Source organism: Lemur catta, chromosome 11 (genome assembly GCF_020740605.2).
Source record: "Lemur catta isolate mLemCat1 chromosome 11, mLemCat1.pri, whole genome shotgun sequence".
NCBI classification, from domain to species: Eukaryota; Metazoa; Chordata; class Mammalia; order Primates; family Lemuridae; genus Lemur; species Lemur catta.
In genome coordinates, this window is record NC_059138.1 from 93,624,597 (window position 1) to 93,647,776 (window position 23,180).

A 23,180-nucleotide genomic window follows, 5' to 3' on the forward strand; every position below is an offset into this window, starting at 1 on the left:
TAAGTGTGTTTATTTTTCCCTAGAAAACTAACAAAATTTATTTCAGTGGTTCAGGAAAAATCTCTTTAAAAAATTTGTTCAGCTTCATCTTCTCTCTCCTTTCCGGTTGGAACTCTAATTAAATGTATGCTAGTTCTTTCATTCTATCTCAATGGTTTCTGCTCTCTCTTCCATATTGGTCATCTGTATAATCTCTTCCTCACTAGATTATAAATTCTATCTTTAGCTGTATCTAATCTGCCATTAAACCTACCCATTGAATTTAAAATTGTGGTTTGTGTTTTTTTATTCTGAAAGGGGCTATACTTCCCTAAGTCCTGGCCCTCTCCTGGCACACCACCACTCTCAGGGCCGACCCTCAGGCACCCCGCTCACTGTGGGGCATCTCCTGTTGGACGTCCTGCCCAGTAAGGGCCTAGGACTCTGATTTCTGTTCCTGTGCTCCACGAGGCCTTCAAAAACAAAAGTTCAAATCCCTGTTCAGTAAATGCCTTCAAGCTAAGAGCAGCACTCTTTAGGTTTGACAATTCTTTACTGTCCACCAGCTCTTCCCTGCTTCTAATAAGATTGACTCTTACATATTTCACCAGTTTAAAAACATTATTATTGCTATAAGCTGTAGGGTTAGTCCAAATAACCTGGGCTGCCACTATTGAGGCAGGACGAAGTAAACAATTCTGTAGAGCTTACTGCCAAGAGTACAAGCTTTGGAGTCAGATCAGCATTGGAATCCCTCCTAAACCTTACTCTCCTCATCTGTAAAATGGGAGGAGCTAACAGTACTAACTCATTACAGGGAAAGTGTTCAGCAGAATTTATGGTATATAGTAGTTACTAAAACTAATCTTTTAGATTTAAAAATAAAAAATGACATAAAATTCATCAAGCTTCGCAGGAGATAATCTGTATCTTCCCTGAAACTCAGAGGAGGAGCACGAGGTGGTAGAACGCCCATTTCTGTAAGCCAGCCTCCTCCATCAGCCGAGCCTGGCTTCTTGCAGACATGAAGACATTATATCAGAAGTCATCCAGGTATATGCAATGTGGCTTCACTCATTTGATACTTTAAAAAATTTCCAATAAGCAGATTATCTTTTAACTAGAACTCAGTCCTGTCAGGAACATGCATTGTTTCCTTTTGCCCCGTTATACATGTGGCTTCCAGAATATAAATTGTCACTCTGCCAAATTCTGCTCCTTCTTCAAGTGCAGTTTTAGTGAGAAAAGTCTCACTTCACAAGAACTCAGAGCACTTTGAAGCTTATCTGACTTTTGTAGCTCATGTGTGAATTTATCCCCCCAATAGGATTACCCTCTAAAACCATCCATCCATCCGTCCATCCACCTTCCATCCGTCTCAGAGCCTGTCCACACATGATTCACTAGGAAGGTCACATTTAGCTAAGAAGTCACGTTTTCAGGAGTGGGCATGTGTTGGATGAACAAGGGTGCATAGGCATTGCTTTATCCGTAGAAGTCTCTTACTATGGAGAGAAATATTTTCTGTTACCATCCTAAAAATAGCAGGTGCCTGAGTTTTGTGCTGGCATAAATTCCAAATTTAATCCTCACTGCATAAGACCATATTAGCACAAATTTAACCAAAACCAGAATCAGTTTGAATGGCCTATCCTATCACCTCATATTTAAAAGTGGCTAAAACCAAGCTAGAAACACTAAAGACGACAGCAGCATAAAGCAGTCAGTACGCAGCCTGGAGCTACGTATCTTCACAACACGTTTGCTCCAGCCGTGACTTCCCAAGCACGGGACACAGACACACAACAGGAGATGCGCTGTGCTTGGAACAGCCATCTCTGCCGCCAGATGAAACGGAAACCGCCTCCCAAGGGGACCCCTGAGTCACTCATCACTCAGGCAGCACCTGCCCCCGCGCTGCGCTCTGAGCCCACCTGGGAGTGAGACGCCGGCTCCTCACGGCTCCTCAGCCTTCAGGATGCTGGGCCACGGGGTATTCAACGGGGGAGCCCCAAGAGATGCAGACAGACATCGACCTTTAGGAAGGGGAGGAATATTCACATTTAATTAGTAAGTTGTGACTTTCCTGTCAGTGTTTTACGGCTGAATTCTTTCTGCAGAAGTGGAAGGCCCGACAGAAGTGATGTTTCCCCAGGTACATGAGCACTGAGCCCACCCTTGCACGCAGAAGCACCTGTCTCTGTGGCCCTGGGACACGGTGCTGGCGTCGGGGGTCTGGCAGGTGGTCTGTGTGCCCGAGGAGTGCCCTGCCCCCCTGGGCCCCCTGGAGGCTGCCCCCGGTGCTGCGTGGCGTGGCAGCCAGGCCATGGGCAGGGTCCGGAGTGACTCAGAAGAATGGCTGCAGAATCCTTCTGGAAGGAGCAGCTACTTCCTCAATCCCCCTCTGATTCCCCACGTACCCAGACATTCAAAGGAATGAGAACTCACAGCATGGGGCCTGTCCCTCTGTGTTTCAGTCACCGTCATCACAACAGCACGGCTACTGTCTCACATTGTCAGAGAGCCGACGTCACAGGCCTGAGCTCACGCCGCCCTGGGGTCCGGCCACAGAGTCCTGCTCCTGCCCCAAGGTTCGGGTCCCTGACAGTGTGTGCTGCACCTGCGGCCACGGCTGGGGGCCGTTCAAGTGCACTCCCAGGGTCTCCCTGCCCTTCCCGTCTGCTGGGCCACACGTGGAGCCCTCGGTATGTCAGGAGGGAGACTTCCTGTCCACTGGCCAGTCGTGAGCTCTACCGGGGCACTGTCTTAGGCCTGGAAAGTAAATGTTGAACAAGAAATGAAACTTCCTGCTTTTCAGGATCCTTGTCATGTGCGCAGGATACACGTGGCAAACAAATGGCCATAAACAGATGAGAGGATCAACAGTGACAAACGGTCTGACGATGGGACACGGGGACGCTGCTTAAGAGCAGGGGGCTGGGGGTTGAGAGGTGCAGGAGCAGAGCCTCTGTCCCGAGGTCATCAGGGAAGGACCCCTCTGTGCACAGGGACCAGGCGCGGGACAGCGGGCCGCTGCTTCCAGCAGAGCGAAGCTCCGGCGAAGGCCTTCAGAGGGCGGCCCGAGTGGCGTGCCCGAGCCAGCTTCTCAGAGCCACCCGCGTTCGTCTGCTCGGGCTGCCGAGGCAAAGGCCCAGACTGGGCTTAGCCAACAGGAGGCTATTCTCTGGCAGCCCTGGGGGTAGAAGCCTGAGACTAAGCTGTGGGCAGGGCTCGTTTCTCTCTCCGTGGCTCCCAGACAGGTGTCTTCTCCCTGTGTCCTCACGTGGCCTTCCCTTTGCGTGTGACTGTGTCCTCATCTCCTCTTCTTATAAGGACACTAGTGCTACCAGATCAGGATCCACCCAATGATACCGTTTAATTATCTCTTTAAAGGCCCTCTCTCAAAATGCCGTCAGCATCTGAATTGGGGGGATGACAGAATTCAGTCCCTAACAGACCCGGCGAGCTTGTTGCAGTTCACGTTGCCGCCCCCCAACCCCCAGCCTCTGGGGCAGTGAGTCTGAGATGGGGTCTGAGAGTCTGCATTTCTGGCAAGGTCCCAGGTGGTGTTCATCTGCTGGGCTGGGGATCCCACTTTGAGAAACATTTTAAAGTTACAGAGAAGGCCACCGAGGCAGCTGCAGAGACAGCCTGGGAGATGGAGGCACGTGGCTTAGAGAACAGGCAGGAGGCAGACGCAGCAAGGCTAAGAAGTCTGGCTGTTTCCTGAGTCGGGCGGGAGGCGGTGGAGGTGACGGATGGGGTGCATGTCACAAAGCTCTGGGCCACACTGCCCTGCAGGGAAGGGACTTCAGGACAAGGAGGCCTAGGTGCGAAGCTGCGACAAGTGGTCTAGCCTGTGAGGCCGGAGGTCACCCAGGTGGTGGAGAGGTGGTGGGAGAAGAGGTCAGAGTTGGGGCACGTTTGGAAGACAGAAGCCCAGGCCTACTGGGTCCCTAACTGGAGGTGGGAGTGATGACAAAGAGAACGAAGGGCACGTGGTAGGTGGGGCTTGGGCGTCCGAGCGAATGGTGATGCTTTTACCTGCAGTGGGAAACACTGGCCCCAGCAGCAGGAGCGGGGACGTGGAGACATCTGGTGGGGGCGCATTCGGTCTGAATGGCCACAAGACGTCCCGGCAGAGACGGCAAATGGGCAGATGATTCTGGAGTCGAGGCTGGAGGTGGCTGGGAGTCCCGGGGAGGGTCTGAGTGAGCGGGAGCACCGAGGCGGAGAGCAAGGGCGAGGTCAGAGGGAGCCCTGGGCATCTGGCCCCTGGGGGTGAGCGGAGGGGCGGAACCAGCCAGAGCAGCAGCCGGTCGGAAGGAGGCAAAGCCAGGAGTGCTGTGTCGACAGTGAAGCCTTTCGAGAAGACCGGGTGGCCCGAGGAGTCCCAGGCCACTCAGGGATGGAGTGGGACCTGACTGGGGCCTGGTCACCTGGGCTGCAGACTAGCAGGTGGTCTGGCTGGTGGCCAGAAGCATGGACTTTGGTATCAGATAGACGTGTGTGTGTGTGTGTGTGTGTGTGTGTGTGTGTGTGTGTGTGTGTGTGTGCACGCGCGCGCGCACTGGCTTCGGTTCCCGCCAGCCACCTGACTTGGGGAAATTACTGAAATGGCCTGCGCCTGGTTTTCAGCACAGGGGACATCACATTCCCTTAGCAGTAAGGTTGCCGGTAGAAGTGCCCCATAAATGTTAGCTTTTATTAGCAGAAGCAGAGATAATCCAAATTCAATGGCAGAGTAAACAACTCTTTCTACTTAGAGCTTTAAAACTAGTGAAATGTGTCAACGGCTGGGACTCTTCTCTAGGGGCTGCACAGCCCTGCAGGAAGAGCCGGGCCTGAGTGGTCTGTCCCGCCCCAGGCCGGCCTCCTTTCTCCCAGAGGGTCCCCACCTCTGCCCTGCATCCTGGCTGTGCTGAGTCACCTCCCCGCAGGCAGGAGGTGCTGGGAGGCGCTGCTCCCTGGGCCCCGGCCAAGCCCAGTTTTAATTGCTTCTCCTCCATTGTTCAGCTCCCGGGCTCCGCACTTCTGGAAGGGTTCCAGCCCTTGCTCCTGGGCTTTGGTCTCTGCAGGGAGCCTCCAGCTGCCGCTTTGTCATCAGGGAAGCCATTCAGCCCTGCTCTTCGCTCCCCTCCCCCTCCTCTTCTCTTTCTCCTCCTCCTCCTCGCTGCCAGGTTTTGAGGACCTCAGATTTTCCTTCTGAAGACAGAGGGGCTGTGCTGACCTCTGAAGGCGGAAGGCACCACACAGGCAGAGGTTTCGCCTCTCTGGGGCCACAGGGCAATTGAGCCCCGAATCATGGGGCTTTCTCAAAACCCTCAATGACTCATCTTTGAGGACCGACTACAGAGGCCACTCAAGGAGGTGGAAGGAATGTGGGCTTGGGGGTCACAGTTCAGACCCCAGCCTGTTCCAGTGGGACCTCTGGCAGGCACCTCCCCAGTCAGCCTCGGTTTCCCCGTCTGTGGAGTGGATGACGTCCACGAGCAGGGCCCAGAGAGCTGCAGGGGACACCCGAAGAGCACGGAGAACAAGGGTTGGCTCTAGTGGGATTCAAAACATGATCACTCCTTCTTAAAACTTTAATGTGCAAATAATGCTGAAGCTACAAAAGTTACAACAGTAAAAATCGTGCAAGGAACATAGGTGTCCCCTTTATGTTCCCCTTATTGTTGACATCGAAACATGCTAACTGCTGTAAATGCGTATTTTTAATGTTTAAGCGATTATGTTGCGAACTTGAAGGTCTGAATTGGGGCATGTCACTTAGTGTCTCTGAGCCTGTCTTTGCTCACCCGTAAAGTGAGAATGACACCGTAGCATTTACACTGCGGTGTCTGAGTGTGACTGGTAGCCATGACAGCACGGCTACCCCAACCCGGGGCCCCCCTGCCGGGATTCCAGGGCAGACCACTGTTTCTGCTCTGAAACTGAAGCATGTACTTAATGCTCCTAAATCAAGAAGTATGACTCAATTGGCTATGGGACAATTGTCTCCCCCGAAAACTCACAAGTACAAGTCCTAGTCGTCAGTGTGAAGGTATCTGGAGACAAGGCCTCTGGGAGGCGGTTCGGGTTAGATGAGGCCGTGAGGGTGGAGCCCTCGCGATGGGATTGGTGCCCTTGTATAACAGGAAGAGGGAGGGACACGAGAGCTTGCCCTCGTCCCCACCATGTGAGGATGTGGGGAGAGAGTGGCCGTCTGCCAGCCGGTAGGACAGCCGGGGCCCTGACCTCAGACTCGCAGCCACCAGGACTGTGAGAAAATAAACGCTTGCTGTTTGAGCCGCGCAGCTGTGTATTCAGCTGGAGCTCACCGACGCACAACCTCACTGCAGGCCACTCTCCCTTTTGCTCTCAAGGTGCCAGCAATACTGGGTGCCGGTCAATTCTAGAACTCACCAAGCTCTCCCTGCCTCTGAGCCTCCTGCTGAGAAGGCCTCCCCCAGTCTTCTCACGCTGCCTCTTTCTCCTCCTAAATGTCACCTAAATGTCACCTCCTCAAAGGGATTCCTTCCCAGACCACCCCGTGAAAATGCCCCGTCTCCTGTCCGTCCCTCATATTTCATTCCAGGCCCTTACTGACATCTGTGGTCCCTTCATTCATTTGCTGTTTTCTCCTGTGTTGGGGCCTCCCCCACAGATTTCTCAGGTATGAGGAGGGACGGGGTGGTGAGGGGCTTCCCAGACCTCACCTTGGGACAAGGAGATGGCTGGGTCGGGGAGCGCTTGGGGCTGGGGCTGGGGGAGAGTGTTGTTTGGGGCCAGATGGTGAAGGGCCTCCTCTCCTGGGAGGCTTGGGTCCAGCGCAGGTGACTCTACGATCCACCTCGTGGTTTCTGCCCCTGCGGTGTGCACGCCCTGGCACGGTTCTCTAGCTGGGCAGGGCGCGCGGACGGCAATGGTTAGGGCAGGAGGTCCCTGGGAGAGGCAAGTCAGGGCTCAGGCTGCGCTGGTGGCGGGCTGTGGTGGGGTGCGGTGGGGTGCAGGAGGCGCCGCGGGGGGTTCCGATGGGCCGTGCCCCTGTGCTGCTGAGCTGGCGCCTTTTCACAGCTCTGCCTCCCGGCTCTCCGCTTGCTGTGGGCACCCCCGCTGCCCCCCGCAGAAACCCACACGAGGAGCCAGCTCCGCAGCGCCCCCGCCCCCCAAGCTCCAGCAGCTTCTCTCAAAGCCGGGCTCAGGTTGTCTTCCGGAAGCCAAAGCTTTCCCAGGTTCTCAGCCTGGGAAAGGGACTGGGAAGTAGCCCTGTGGTTTAATGCAACCTGCCTGTCAGAGGCACAGGGGACATGAAACTGTGACTTTCTCCCCCCTTCCTTCATGTATAGGAAAAAGAACTAAAAGGAAACGCCCCAGATTTATAACATTATCCCTGATCACAGGGTGATGAGGGATTTTTTTTTCTCTATACATTTTGTATTTCCCAAGTTTTCCCCAATGTCCACGTGTACATTTTTTAATCATATCAAAATAAAGATTATTACTGTAGAAGTGCCCTGTAGTGGAAGCTGGTCTGGTAATAATATAAGCAAAGCATCTACACCCGCCTGAATTACGCACTGGTGTTGACCGGAGAAACAGAGCTTTTCGAGCGAGGTTGGCAAGGACGTCTGCGGCAGGAAGGGGCATCGCACACACCACGGGCTGCGACCCAGCGGGAGCCGGGTGCGTGGAGAGGCGCAGGTGGCTGGTGCTTCATTCCCAGGGCGAGGACACCTCTGTGGTTTGATGTGAACAAACCCAAGACGGGGCCTCTGTTGGAGAGTGAATCCCTTAGGATAACACATTTTTGCTTCGAAACATCCCCATGGAGTGTGGATGTCTGCATGGCATAATCCAAAGGGATTTCTCCAGCTATTCATGTCTTTGCATCAGTGAAATTATGGATTTTTTTTCTCGAACAAGGTGCAGCCACGGTGAGCTTGGGGGGATGGCCACAGGCACTGTTCAGCATCTGGGTCTTTTCCACAGTTGCACAAGCCCGGAGGGTGCCAGGAAGGGCTCGGGGCCCTTTCTGTTTCTAACATTCGCCATGACAATTGTTGGCAACTTATGTGACACACGTGTGTAGAAACTCTAACTCAGTCATCAAAGGGGGATGACTTTAGGAAGACAGGATAGAGAAAAAAAATCTTTAAAACTTATAGAAAATTTTCAAAAATTAAAATAGCTTATAGGACGCTTGCATACCTTTGCCTGCATTCCTGCTGTCACATTTATAGTAAACGCAGTACGTGTGAGGGACATGGCATGATGTGTAACGTAATAAATGTAATGCAAATAATAAATGTTCCCACTATCACATTTCCCCCTTTGCTTTGCTCTCTATTTGTTTTCTGAGCCAGCTGAGAGTACGTTACACACATCCTGGCCTCAGACACGTCAGTGTGTATTCCCTAGGAGTCGGGATATTCTCGCACACAGCCACAGTGCGGTCCCAGCTCCATGTGTTCAAGTTGACACAACACTTTTATCCACCCCTGTATTTCATTCCTGCCACTTAGCCCAGTGATGCCTGAGCACTTTCCCTCCAGTAGAGCCTAGGAGCGTTTTCCTATCATGTCTCTTTAGCCTTACCCACTCTGGAACATTCAGGTCTTCCCGCCTCTTCTGTAACTTTGACTTTTGTGAAGGACACGGTTCCCAACCTCTCCTTTCCTTTTGAATAGGATATTCCCCATTTTGGCTCCATCTGATGTTTCCTTGTGATCAGATTCAAATTATGCGTCTCTCCACCCTTACCTGTGGCCCTCAGCATTGTAGCAAGAGCCCTGTCTCCTCTTTCACTAACTATTAGTCAATATATTTATTATTGGAATGGACTCCTCTGCATTCTCATTCCCCCAGTGGTCTATACTTTATTACTTACCTGATTGCTTTGATAATCAAACCCGTGACCCAGATTTGGCCGGCAGGAGCCGCTTCCAGCTGGCTCCCACGTCCTCCGACATGCTTCCCCTTTCACTGGAGCATGTCCTTACTCTCTGGCATAACAAGCTGCTCCAGACTGAACCTACGTTTCCCCGAGCATGTTCCCAAGTAGCCCTGGCTCCCTCAGAGACCAGGATGGGCCCTAGGTGTGCTCAATGCTTCTTGACCTTTTTGTGGGCAGAGCCAGGGCCTCCAATTCCAGTCTGTCACTGGGGACCTCTCCCCATTTCATATTTGGGTGTCCCTTCTTTCTTGCACAGCGAGAACTCCAGCTCCTATCAACCCGGCACACTCGCTCACTTGTTCATGTCTGTTGCACATGTCATGTGGCCTCAGGCGTGGTTTGCCCACACCACTGCCGCAGCCAGCAGGCGCTCACGGTGTGTTTGCAAGGATCCACTCCTCCTCCCTGTCCACGCTGCCCTGCCCAGCCAGACAAGGAGAAGTTTAATAAGAAACCAAATAGTAATAGCAAGAAATAGGAGAAAAGTGAAACATGAACATTGTTCCACAGTTATTTCTAGTTTGATACCAATTTGCAGAGAAAGTAGACAACCAGGCTGGGCAATAGCGGGGCAAGTGGAGGGATGGTCTGATAATGAGTTGTGCCCTCACAGTGACAGACAGGGGCTTACAGTGCAGCTCTGATGGGTGAGCTCCTTAAGGAGACCACCTTGTTCTTTTTCACAAAAATAACTAGGCTTTGCTATGCAGTATAAAATGTGGTGCTCAAATGAAAAATTTGAGTTGATTTTGTCTGGAAACCTGTACAAGTTACAGGTCTCAGCTCTACTAATAAAATTTGCATGGGGACAAGGCCACGTGGAGACCGGTCTTGTGGAGCTTGTGCTGTGACACAGATTGTGTTTCCTTTTTCTCACTACCAGCACACGGTTCCCAAGGCTGTGAGCTGACTTGAGGTTTGCTGTTCTCGCAACGTGTCCCACCTCACTTGCCTCTCTGTGGGTCTATCAGACATGCAACAAAGCTGTTAGGTCCGGTTGTAGCAGCATAATCAGGGGTGCTCCGGGAGTCACTCCGGGTGTCAGCTGTGCAGTCATTTCCTGTAGAGAACAAAGCTCACATTGCACTCGTTCGTGGACCTGCTTTGTCTCAGTCAGGCCTGCTTTCCTTCTTGAGGCCTTGTGTTTCAGCTGAAAGCTGGGCTGTTATCAGCAGGTAAAGAGCAGTAGGATGAAATTTTACATCTAACCTGCAGGAGGGTTTTCAGCAGCATGGCTCGAGCAGTTTTTTCTATCAGAAAGCTTGGAATCCGGCATATTTGCCCCCCTCCCCCATGCATCTCGCCATCTATGTACTCATTCAGGGCACGTCTATTGAGGGTCTGCAAGGCCCGGGCCACATGCGAGGTGCTGAGGGGCAGGGGTTGAGTGTGCTAGGCCTGGAGGCTGGAGGGAAGGGTGGCTAGGAGACTAATGAGCTGCTATAAAGACTCTTGTTCAAATGGGGGCTGGGGGGAGACACGCAGCTGTCACTGGCCCGTAGCAGTTCTGAAATCCAGCTGGGCACAGATTGCCAGTTCCTTCCCTAGAGCCCAGTCCTGCTTCCTGGCAGGGACTCACTGTGGCTCTCGGCTCTGCCCTGGGAGGCATCCCTCCCTTTGGTGCTGTTGGCAGTGGATTAGTCCTTGCAGACAGCCTCCTCACTGTCCTACTCAGGATTCCAAAGCCCTCCTTCTGGTTTGTACTATCTCTGACCCTGTACATTTAAGATGATACAATTTCATCTTCTTTTTCCAGTCATGCCAAAGGAAGACTGCAAAAGCATAAAATGAAAAGTTCTAAGAGTGGGATCTTATCTAGAATCTCAGAGGGTACATGAGGTAAATGGTGAAATAAATAGACTCTCAGAAGGAGAGAAAAGGTATCACTATTAGTTAATTAGATTATATTAAAAATTAGAAAATCTTTTCATTAAAAACATCATGAAAGACTTTTTCAATTTTTTAAAAATAGGGTAAAATAAACGTAAAACATAAAATTTGCCATTTTAAGTATTTATAAGCACACAATGCAGTGGCATTAAGTACATTCATCTTGTTGTACAAACATCACCACCATCCATCTCCAGAACTTTTTCATCTTCCCAAACTGGACCCTCAGACCCATTAAACACCAACTCCTTATTCTCCCCTGCCCAGCCCCAGAAACCATTATACTTTCTGACTTTATGTATTTAACTACTTTAGATACCTCATATGAAGGGACTCATAGAGCACTTTTGACTGGCTTCTTTCACTTAAGGTAATGTCTTCAAGGTTTATCCATGTTGTAGAACGCGTCAGAATTTCCTCCTTTTTTAAGGCTGATTAATATTACATTACATATATACACATACCACATTTTGTTCATCCACTCATCCACAGATGGAAACTTGAATTGCCTCCACTTGTCAGCTCTTGTCAATAATATTGCTGTGAACATGGGTGTACAAATATCTGCTCAAGTTTTTGCTTTTAATTCTTTTGGATAAATACGCAGAAGTGGGGTTGCTGGTAATTCTAATCATCTAGTAATTCTATTTTTAGTTTTTTGAGGAACTATTTTCCATAGTAGCTGCACCATCTTACATTCCTGCTAGCAGTGTGTAAGGATTCCAATTTCTCCACATGAAAGACTTTTTAAAAAATACAAATAATTATCTCCATATCTCTCCAATAATTTTCTCCTATATCCTTTTTCAACAAGAGGCATATAAGGAAACATATATATTCACATTTGTCCTGACTTGCCATCCTAACATACCCATTTCTCTAATATATACAGTCAAAACTAAAAAACCTCAAATGATTCCTTTAGACCATTCTAATAAAAGTTGCGATGAAGCTGACAGTGAAGACAAGTTGTGGGCTGACGGCGTATGGCTGGGCGTTCTGGCTAACGCATCCACAGTGACCATACAGGGAGTACATGAGATGTTACATGTGACGGTACCCAACCCTGGGCTTGACCAGAGGAAACTCTCTAAATGTTACTCCTTCCCTCTCAGAACCTTGAACAAAAGTCAATTTATTAGTAACTCATATCATTTACAACCTTAAGTTATTGATTTTCAAAAATTTTATGAGCTAAAGAATGTTGTTTTTAAAAAATTTAAAATTGAAAATGGATCCCTAACAGAGGAAAGAGAGGCTGCTCTGATTCCCCAAGAGATAAAGTGAGGTAACCCCCTCCCCAACTCCTTCTCTTACCTGAGGAATCTCTTCAGAACATGGTTTCAAAACTAATACCCTAAAGACAGGGTTGCAGGCTGTGGCCCATGAGCCAAACCTGGCCCGCTGCCTGCATTTGGAAATAAAGTCTTGTGGAAGCTCAGCCATGCCCACGTGTTTGCCTATCGTCTGTGGCTTTCTCGGTCCAATGGCAGCATTGAGTCATCACAACAGACCACATGGCTCACAAAGCTGAAATATTTACTACCTGGCCCTTTACAGATAAAAAGTTTGGCAACCTCATTTCTAATAAGTGAGCTCAATGGACAGAGAGATTTATGAATAACCATAATAATCAGTGCTCCAGCTGCAGCCCGTCCAGGGACGTGGTTCTCTCACTGACCAGCGGGGCACTTGCAGTCTCCTGTGGATGGAGCAGGGTATTGGCAGCCCAGCCAGGAGCACCTGAAGACAGGAGGACTGTGGTCTCTTAAAGGAAAAAAGGATGCCATTAGCAGAAAGAAAAGGATATAGGGCAAAGAAGAACAAAATAGGAGCAGCACAATGTCTGCTTTTAAAATGATAGAAAACTAAATGAAAGAATAATCAGACAAATAAAGGACAGAAATGTATTCTTCATAGAGATATATACAATCAATATGACCAAGTCTTTAAAATGGAAGCAAACAGAAGGAACTTGTGTCTTCACGTTGGCAGTAAAAATAAATTTTTACTTATTTATTTTCTTTCTTCCTTTTTGTTTTTTTCGTGTTTTGAAACTTTATAGTAGAAAGAGGATGTACAAAATTCTCAACGATTACTCCAAGAACATATGGTACATAGTTCTAATCAATAAAATTAAAATGTCTTATCATCAGGTTGTTGAAAACAATATATCCTTACTCTTTGTGCTCCACTATAGTACCATTGAAAATTTTTACATAAGGATATTAATTTATCCAAGCTGCAGCATGTTTATTTGTTTATTTTTATATCAATTTGTGGGCTACAAGGTCAATTTTGTGGCATACAGGCCAAGTCAGGGCGTTAGGGTACACATCTCATTATATCCAATAAGTGACTTCTTATCACCCACCTCCCTCCCACCCGCTCACCCTTCTCCGCCTGTGTCCATCATGCCACCCTAGTTTTCAGTTGCCTGAGCTTTCAGACTTGCTGGTTCCATCTGCAATGACACTGCGGTCCCGTGGCGTTCTTTAAGCCTACTCAAAAGCAGGTGGAAAAATCAGAGGACTCTCGTACTTGTGACACTCCTCCAAACCACAGCACACGATGCCAAAATTTGAAGATATCATTACAAATCTGAAGTCCATTTCCATTTTGCCTTGAAATCAATAACATTGATCAGTATATAATTAATATGATTTGCCTAAGATTTCTGTACACTTCCAGTTAAAAAGAAGTAACCAGGGCTTCTCCACCTCCACAACTAGCTTTGTGTTTGCTGATGCTGACAAGACTTTTTTAAGCTTTCTGGCTCCAAACCCTGCTGAGATCAAAGAGCTTTCACAAGGAATCCAGGCACAACAGTGACACTTACGTGCATACTCACCCTCGCGCTTTGCACATGATAATAATCCAGGCACTCTGTGCTTTATTTCAGTGTCCCACAGAGTAATAAACATGCGCTTTGGAGACAAAGAGAAATTTGAAAAGTAATTTATTGTGATATCACTCCTTGATTGTGTTCATATTTTCTTCAGTACTATGTAATTAGTAGTTGCCAAATAGCTATTAGGAGGAGGGGACGTAAATGTTACACAGCTGACAGAATGAATTATTCTTTCCTCCTAGCGTGTATGTATGTTCAAATATTTGTGGGATTTCACCTGCAGTATTGTTATGGTGGTCCAATGCCATCATAAAATATGGCATTCTGTTTAATTACAATGCAGCCAGGTTTTAAAGAAAATTCAGCCAACTTTTGAAATAGATTGCTTTTAATGGGTTGGCTGGTGACTGGAATCTATTCCATGGCGTGGTCAGTAGCGCCAAAATGTTCCATTCCCACGGGCCCCTCCTGGGCCAGGAGTTCTGATGCAGTGCACTGGCCAATCAGTGTCACCAGCGCCCGTGTTCAACCTCCTCATCGTCAGACCTAAAGTGAGGAGCAAGTCAAGGGCGGGAAAGGCTTGGGGGTGGCTGAGTCTGTGTCTGGGCTCCAAGCCTACTTTGTCTCCTGGAGCCTGGAGGGCACAGCCGCAGCGCTTTCCTCACACTGACTTTTAAATGACCAGTGACCACGAAGGAGCTCCCAGCGTCACACACACGCAGATGCTGCCGGCCGAGCGTTGTCAGTGGACGTCCCTGTTCTGTTGAAGACCTAAAACTGTCGCAGAAGTTGTTGCCATCTTTGGTTATTGTTAATTGGTTCAAACAAACTTCCTGAGGAAAACATTTTGCTCAGCTAGATAGACCTGTAACATGATATACAAGGTTTCCTAATCTCCTTTTTCACTTAATACTTTATAATACCTTTCCATTTAAATATACATTTCACCCACACCATTTTCAATGACTATAGTTTTCTTTTGTATAACTAAACCATAATTTGTTTTACCAGTTCCCTGTTACTGAACATTTTCATGTATGTACATCTTCATGCTCTTATGTCTTCACTTGTACTGAATTCTGAAAATAAGAAATACTGAATCAAAGGTATGCCCATTTTAAGGTTGAACCAGATTTTCAAATTGTGTGATGGAAGCCTTGTAAAAATTTATATTTCTACCAGTAGCTACATGAGATAGGGCTTATCTCCTGAAACCCTGAACAGTATAATTTTTTTTTTTGCCTTAAGGAATTTTAAAGGTGACACTATTCCTTCACTGTTGTTTTAATTTGCATTTTCCATAAACACTAGCGAAACCGTTTTGCACTGTTAAAACCTGTAGTCACAGGATTTCCTCAAGCAGCTTGCAAGACCACGCAGGCTTTGACCTGCTTTCCTTCCATTGTCCTGCGCTCCTCATGCTGTGAGACTTTCGCCTCTGGGCAGCTTCAGCTGTCCCGGATTCCTGACTCAACCCCGAGGCCCCCAGTGTCCCCTGGGCATGGCATCGCCTTCATGGCGGTGCACTTGTCATGCCAAGGCTTGCAGGCTTGCCTGCACCTTCTTCCAGCGCCAGGTCCTGTGCCCCTTGCCTGACACCCTGTCCCCCTGACTGCTGCCTGCCCCAGAGGGTGTCCCCGAAAGAACATCATCACATCTCTGTCTTCACAGCTGTGGCTCCCAAACACTTGCTGTAAAGTGGCTCCATCCTTTGCTTGTGGAACAGTGTTACTTTAAGGTCCCACGAGCTCCCACAGTTCTGGAAACTCTCTATGAACTTAAATCCTAAGTTTGCTGAATTCTAAAGATTACATTCCCCTGTTCCAGCCCAGGCACCTGAACTCAGCCTAGACCTTCCGGAGAGTCCTGAGACTTCTCAGCGTCCAGTTCCCATGAGAGAGGGTAGGATCGGGAGTGTAGAAGGTAGGTCCCAATGTGTTCTGCCTCTACTCTTTACTGGCTGAGTCACTTAGCTTTCCATTGCCTCAGTTTCCTCATCTGTAAAAGGCAGGTAATAATGCCCAGTGCTTTGGGTTTTTGTGAGCATCGAATGCTGGAACTGAGTGACCACATCCTGTAGACTGTATAATATTGCCAACAATAGTTAGTAGCAATGTCGCAGTGGTCATCTGTTGCCTTCTTTATCTCCTGTTCTCATGACAAACTTTCCTCCGAACAGTCCTGGGGTGTACTTCCTCCCCAGGGGTAGGGGATGGGCTGAAGTTCTGAATGTGTATTTCCTACCTCCTCTTCCCTCCCCCAAAACTACTACTTGGACCAAGACCCTCTCTGGGGGTCTCTGGAGTTACCAGAGCAACACCCGGAGGACAAAGGCTCTGCCTTACAGAGCCCAAGGGGAGGATGGGGAGCGGGTGCCACATTGAGCCCAGCTCAAAGGACTTGGTCTGTGGTGAGGACAGGGAGCTCCACTTCCACTGCCCAACTCCTTCCCGTCCACCCCAGCTGCATCTGTCGGAACCTGCACTGCACAAGCAGCGGGTACTACGTGGAGACCAGGAAGAGGAAGCCTGCGACTGATGCCCCATGAAGAGATGCTGAATAACACAGACTCCATCTAGTGTCTGTGATGGTTTATTTTAGGTGTCAACTTGACGAGGTCACAGGGTACCCAGATATTTGGCTTGGCATTCTTTTGGAATGTGCCTGTGAGGGTGTTTCTCGGTGAGATCAGCGTGTGCATCTGTAGACTGAGCACAGCAGATTGCCGTCCCCAGTGTGAGGGGGCCCGTCCCATCCACTGAGGGCCTGAACGGAATAAACGGCTGAGGAAGACTCCTCTTTCTCTGCTGTCTTCCAGCTGGGACGTCAGTCTCCTGCCTTTGCACTCAGGCTTGAACTGGAACTCGACCATTGGTTCTCCTGGGTCTGCACTTCTCAGCCAGTATAACCATGTAAGCAATTCCTCATAACGAATCTCTTTATATCTGTGTCTATATCTGTATGCACATGTGTGAGTACATATATATATATACACACATGCACATATCCTATTGGCTCTGCTTCTCAGGAGAACCCCGACTAATACTTATCTCCTTGTAATGGGAATCTAGGGGACCCTGAGAAAATTATTTACCCTCCCTAATCTTCAGTTTCCTCTTCTGCACAATGGAAGTAATAATATTGACCTCATATGTAAAATCATTGAAGGATTAAGGGCCCACTAAACACTTTGCGTTGGGTTCGTGGTAAGGGTTCAGTAAAGCATGGCTTCTGACAGGAGGTTTACAAAGCACATTAGAATGTGCATTGTGTTTTTTAAGACATTACCTCATGGGATCCTTACTACAGCAAACCTGCATCCTTGTTACAAACTGGACAAGAGCTGCTTAGCTAAAGCTCTAACATGCAGATCTTTTCTGCCTTCAAATACTGTTTCTCTTTTTGTTAGATCACTGCTTCTCAAAGTGCTGTCCTCACACACTAGAATTACCTGTAGATTTATATGGAGAACAATATGTGGATTCTTGAAACCCACCCAGACCTTGGCAAGGAGCCAGGGAATTTGCATTTTTAACAAGCTCCCTGGGTGATTCTAATGCAATTAAAGTTTGAGAGCCTCTGCCTTATGCCCTGCTGAGTCCCCTTACTCTACACGGACATAATTAAGCCTCTTAATTACACTTTTTGCCAAGAATTAACAGAGTCTTAATTATCTGACAATAAGAGGCATGAGATGGTTTGGTTTTTATTCAAAATGAAGGCACGATTTGAACATCAGTAGTGGTAGCCATCGCTCTGTGACAATGCCGTGACCGTACTCCGCAGCTCTCTCCATTCCATGGGGGCGTCGGTGCTAGTGAAACAGGGTTCACAATGATGATTCTGCAGACCTCTAAGTGACGTCATAAGCATTAGTCCCAAATGAAAATGGGCAACCCATCCCTGAAATGATATGTATTGGGGTGCCTGTAGATGTAACTCAAGAATTCTGTTATCTTCTCACATTCCTACCCATACGCTAGTCTGACCACTAAATCTGTAAGAACCATCCCCAGGTGAGTAGGGCTAATTTTATAATTGTATTTGTCATTCATATAAAGCTCACAGCCATGGGCAATTGTTATCATCTTCAGGTTACTGGTGTGGAAATGAAGGCACAGAGAGGTAGAGTAGACCCTGGGGCAGTGTCAAGACTGAAATCTAAGTTTTTGGTTCTGACTACAGGGCCAGCTGAGCCTCTTCTCCTCAGTCTCCATTTTTGTCAAGTGTCTATTCATATTCACTCCAGTCTTTGAGGCCTGGCTTAGTAATAGGCCTGAGGCCAAAAGACTGGGCTCCCCGGGGCCTGCTCGGAAAGGTCCTGAGGCAGGGAGCTAGTCCTCTCCAGAAGTGAGATGACTGGGTGCTCTGAAGACTTGCCATTACCCACCAGCCCTATGCGACTACGCCACTATTATCTTCCTGTTGGGAGGCAGCTGCTCTGGACCTCAGGAAGGCAGCTGAGTTTCCTGGGAGGCAGAACACTACAAGCTATTGTGCCCTACAACTTGCTTTGCACGTTTTGGTTCATTATTTTGGTTGAATAAATAAATCACCAAGCAAGCGTCTTTAAGAATGAAACATACACAGATTCACTTAAATGAGAGCTGGGAGAGAGGGGAAGGCACTGAGCTTTCTGAGACATGGTTGTAGGCTGCCCACAGGCTAGAGCCAGGACAAAGTGGAACAGAACAGGATGAGAAAGGAAGCACAAGGGAAGAATGAAGTACATGCTCTAAATCTATTAATAGCTCTTCTGACGTCTGCCACCATTCTCAGTGCTTCTGATTCTCTTTCCCAAGGCTGAACATCTTTGGGGTCATTACGATGGCAGGAGTCACTGAACTTGGAAACTGAAACTTGTGTTTCCTTCCAAGATGAAGGGACTGGATTCATCTTCTTTTCTGAAGTTAACAAAAATGAGGCAAAATATATGAAACATTGGTTTTCAAGACACTGGACATTAGGCAATGAAGGATGGTGGTACCTGAAAGATGAGAAACAAACCAAGCTCCACGATTTCCTCATCTTCCTGCCTTGAGAGAGATTACAGGCTCCAGATTCTCTCTATTTCAGAGGATCTCAGAGCCTGGAACACACCCTGAGGTGAGGAGATGGAGAAGAGAGTGATGCAAGACCAAGAAGGAAAACTACAGGGACAGAGGCTTCCTATGGTCTGCAGAGGGTGCCCGTTGGATATTAAGCTGAGTACTGTGTGTGAGGAAGCTATCTAAGACTGGAGAAATAACCACACAGAAGGATTTGAGGAGCAGTACCCAGCACTCACACAAGTCAAGGAATAACACCCACCGACTAGACTGGAAAATCTCTATATTCATGGTGAAGTAAGTAAAACAAGCAGCATGGTCTTGACTAAGTAGGAAAAAAAAATTATTAGTGCTAGACTGAGAACTTTCAGTTCCATCTAACAAGTTTTAAGTAGCTTCTGTATCTTGTAATGACAATATAAATCCATCAGTGAAAACTTACCCAGAACTGACACAGATGCTTGAATTAGTAGGAAAAGATATTAAGACAGCAATATAACTTTTTCCCTATATGTTTAAGAAGTGAAGTAGAATCATGAAAATCTATTTTAAAAAACAAATTAAAATTATGGAGTTGAAAATTGGAAATGTGAGATGAAAAATACACTAGTTGGGATTAATGGCAGATTAGACATTGCAGAAGAACATTTTAGTGAACTTGAACAATAGAAATTATTCAAAATAAGATACAGAAGGAAATAGAGAGAGTAAAGATAATAAATAAATGTAGCAATAGTGAATTGTGGGACAACATCCGGAAGCATAATATATATGTAATTGGAGTCCTGAGAAATAGGAGAGAGAATAGGCATCTAAAAAACATTTGAAGAAATAATGGCTGAAAGTTTTCTAATTTATGATGAGCACCATAAATCCATAAAGTCAAAAAGTCAAAATACTGAACATGAGAAACTTGAAGAAAACTACCTCAAGCATTATCAAAACTAATGATAAACAGGAAACCTAAAAGTTAGAGAAAAAGGCATTTGTACAGAGGAACAAATATATGGATAACAAGCAGATTTCTCACCAGAAACTATGCAAACAAGAAGATAGTGCACATCAGTATGGAAATAAGAAAAAAAAAAACTGGCAACCTGGACTTCTATACCCATGAAAATGTCTCCAAAAACTAAAATAAAAGAAAGTCTTTTTCAAACATACAAAAGTTGAAAGAACTCATCACCAGGAGACCTGTATTATGAGAAATGTTAAAGTCTTCTAGGCAGAAGGAAGGTAATGTCAGAGGGAAATATAGATCTATTTAACACAAATGAGTGAAAAGTTCTAAATAAGGTTTTTTTCTTCTTACTATCTATCTGGAAAAGAGAATTGATCATTTAAACAAAAATAATAATGTAGTGTAGGGTTTACATCTTATGTATGTAAAATTAAAATGTATATCAAGAATAGGAAAAGAAAGTAAGGGGAAAATAGAAATATACTAATGTAAAATTATACTATATGTATAGTGGTGTAGTATCAATTAACTGTAGATTGCGGTAAGTAAATATATATACTATAGACCCTAAAGTAACCACTAAAACAATAAACTATCAGCAAAGAGCAATAGTTTGACTCTTCTGCCCCCTTTTAGATGCCCTTGATTGCCTTCTCTTGTCTGATTGCTCTGGCTAGGACTTCCAGCACTATACTATGTTGAATAGAAGTGGTGATAGAGGGTAACCTTGTCTGGTTCCAGGTCCAAGTGGGAATGCTTTCAATTTTTCCTCCTCAGTATGATGTTGGCTGTGGGTTTTTCATATATAGCTTTAATAATTTTTTGGTAAGTCCCTTCTATGCCTATTTTGTTAAGTGTTCTTATCATAAAAGAGTGCTGAATTTTGTTGAAGGCTTTTTCTGCATCTATTGAGAGGATCATATGTTCTTTGTTTTCACTTCTATTTATGTGGTGAATTACATTTACAGATTTGCATAAGTTAAACCATCCCTGCATCTCTGGGATGAAGCCCACTTTGTCATGATAGATTATTTTTTTGATAAGCACCTGAATTCAGTTTGCTAGGATTTTGTTGTGAATTTTTGCATCTATATTCATAAGGGTTATTGGTCTGTAGTTTTCCTTTTCTGTTGTGTCCTTTCCTGATTTGGGTATCAGGTTGATGTTGGATTCATAAAACATGTTGGGTAGAATTCCTTCCTTCTCGATGTTGTGGAATAATTTCTGCAGGATAGGCACCAGTTCTTCTTTGTAGGTCTGGTAAAATTCTGGTGTGAAATTATCTGGAGACTGTGTTTCTAAGAATTTGTCCATTTCTTCCACGTTTTCAAGTTTATGTGCATACAGGTTTTTGTAGTATTCATAGATGATATTTTGTATTTCCATGGTATCAATTGTAATTTCTCATTTTTCATTCCTTATTGAGCTTATTAGAGTCCTTTCTTTTCCACTTCTTGTTAATCTAGCAAGAGGCATGTCAATTGTGTTTATTTTTTCAAAGAACAAACTTTTTGTTTTATTAATCTTCTGTATAGTTTTTAATTGTCTATTTCTTTTAGTTCTTCTCTGATCTTTGTTATTTCTTTTCCTCTGCTAGTTTTGCGATTGGTTTGCTCATCCTTTTCCAGTTATTTGAGATGATTCATTAGATTGTTGATTTGTGATCTTTCTGTCTTTTGGATATAGGCATTTATGGATATAAATTTTCCTCTCAGGACTGCTTTAGCTTTGTCCCACAGATTTTGATAACTTGTGTCTCCTTTATCATTTAGTTCAAAGAATCTTTTAATTTCCATCTTAATTTCCTCCTTAACCCAATAATCATTCAGCAGAGGATTGTTTAGTTTCCATGACTTTGTGTAGAGATAAGAGTTTCTGTTGGAGTTGATTTCTAATTTTATCTCACTGTGGTCTAAGAAGATACATGGTATAATTTCTTTTTTTAAAATGTGTTGAGACATGCTTTGTGGCCTAGGATATGGTCAATCTTAGAGAATGTCCTGTGATCTGATGAGAAAAATGTATATTCAGTGGTTTTTGGGTAGAATGTTCTGTAAATGTCAGTCAGGCCATTTGTTCTAGAGTTGTGTTTAAATCCATTGTTTCCCTGTTATTATCTGTCCTGTGCTGTCCTAGGAATGTTGAAGTCTCTGGCCATTATGGTGTTGCTGTTTATCATTTTGTTTAGATCAAGTAGAATTTGCTTTATGAATTTAGGTGTACCTGAGTTAGGTGCATAAATATTTAGAATTATTATGTCTTCTTGTTGAATTGTACCATTCACCATTATAGCGACCATCTTTGTCTTTCATTACTTTTGTTGATTTGAAGACTAAGTTATCTGAAATCAGAACTACTATGCCAACTTTCTTTTGGCTTCCATTTGCATAGGATATTGTTTTACATTCCTTCACCTTGAGTCTGAATGCATCCTTGTGTGTTAGATGTGTTTCCTGAAGACAGTAGATACTTGGCTTGTGTATATTTATCCATTCAGCCAGCCTATGTCTCTTTAGTGGGTAGTTAAAGCCATTAACATTTATTGAAATAATTGATAAGTGGGGCAGATTTCTGTTCATCCTGTTGAGTTGAACTTTATGGCTTTGTTTTCTCTATTGAGCCATTGTGGTAACTGGCTTTTGACCTTCAGCTTTTGCATGATTTTACACTGGTGAGTGTTTATTGTGCTGATCTATGTGTACCACTGTTCTAAGTACTTCCTGGAGGGTAGGTCTTGACTTAATAAATTCCCTCAGTCTCTGCTTGCCTGAAAACCCCAAAGATTCTGCCATGAGACTACTGGAATTGATAAACAAATTCAGCAGAGTCTCGGGTTACAAAATAAATGTACAGAAATCAGTAGTATTCCTATATGCCAACAACAGTCAAACTGAGAACCAAATCAAAGACTCAATACAAATTGGGAGTCATCAATTTACCAGACTTCAAGCTATAGTACAAGGTTATAAAACTAAAACAGCATGATACTGGCACAAGAACAGAGACATAGACCAATGGAACAGAACTGAGAATCCAGATATAAAACCATCCTCATATAACCATCTAATCTTTGACAAAGCAGACAAAAACATACACCGGGGAAAAGAATCCTTACTCAATAAAGGGTGCTGGGAAAATTGGATAGCTACATGCAGAAGACTGTAACAGGATCCACACCTCTCATCTCTCACAAAAATCAACTCACGGTGGATAACAGACTTAAACCTAAGGCATGAAACTATAAGAATTCTAGAAGAAAATGTTGGAAAAACTCTTATGGACATTTGCCTAGGCAAAGAATTTATGAAGAAGACCCCAAAGGGAATCATAGCAACAACAAAAATAAATAAATGAGACTTGATCAAATTCTGCACATCCAAGGAAACTATCATTAGGACAACCTACAGAATAGGAGAAAATATTCACATGTTATACATCCAGTAAAGGGCTGATAACTAGAATCTATATAGAACTTAGGAACATTCACAAGAAGAAATCAAATAACCCCATTAA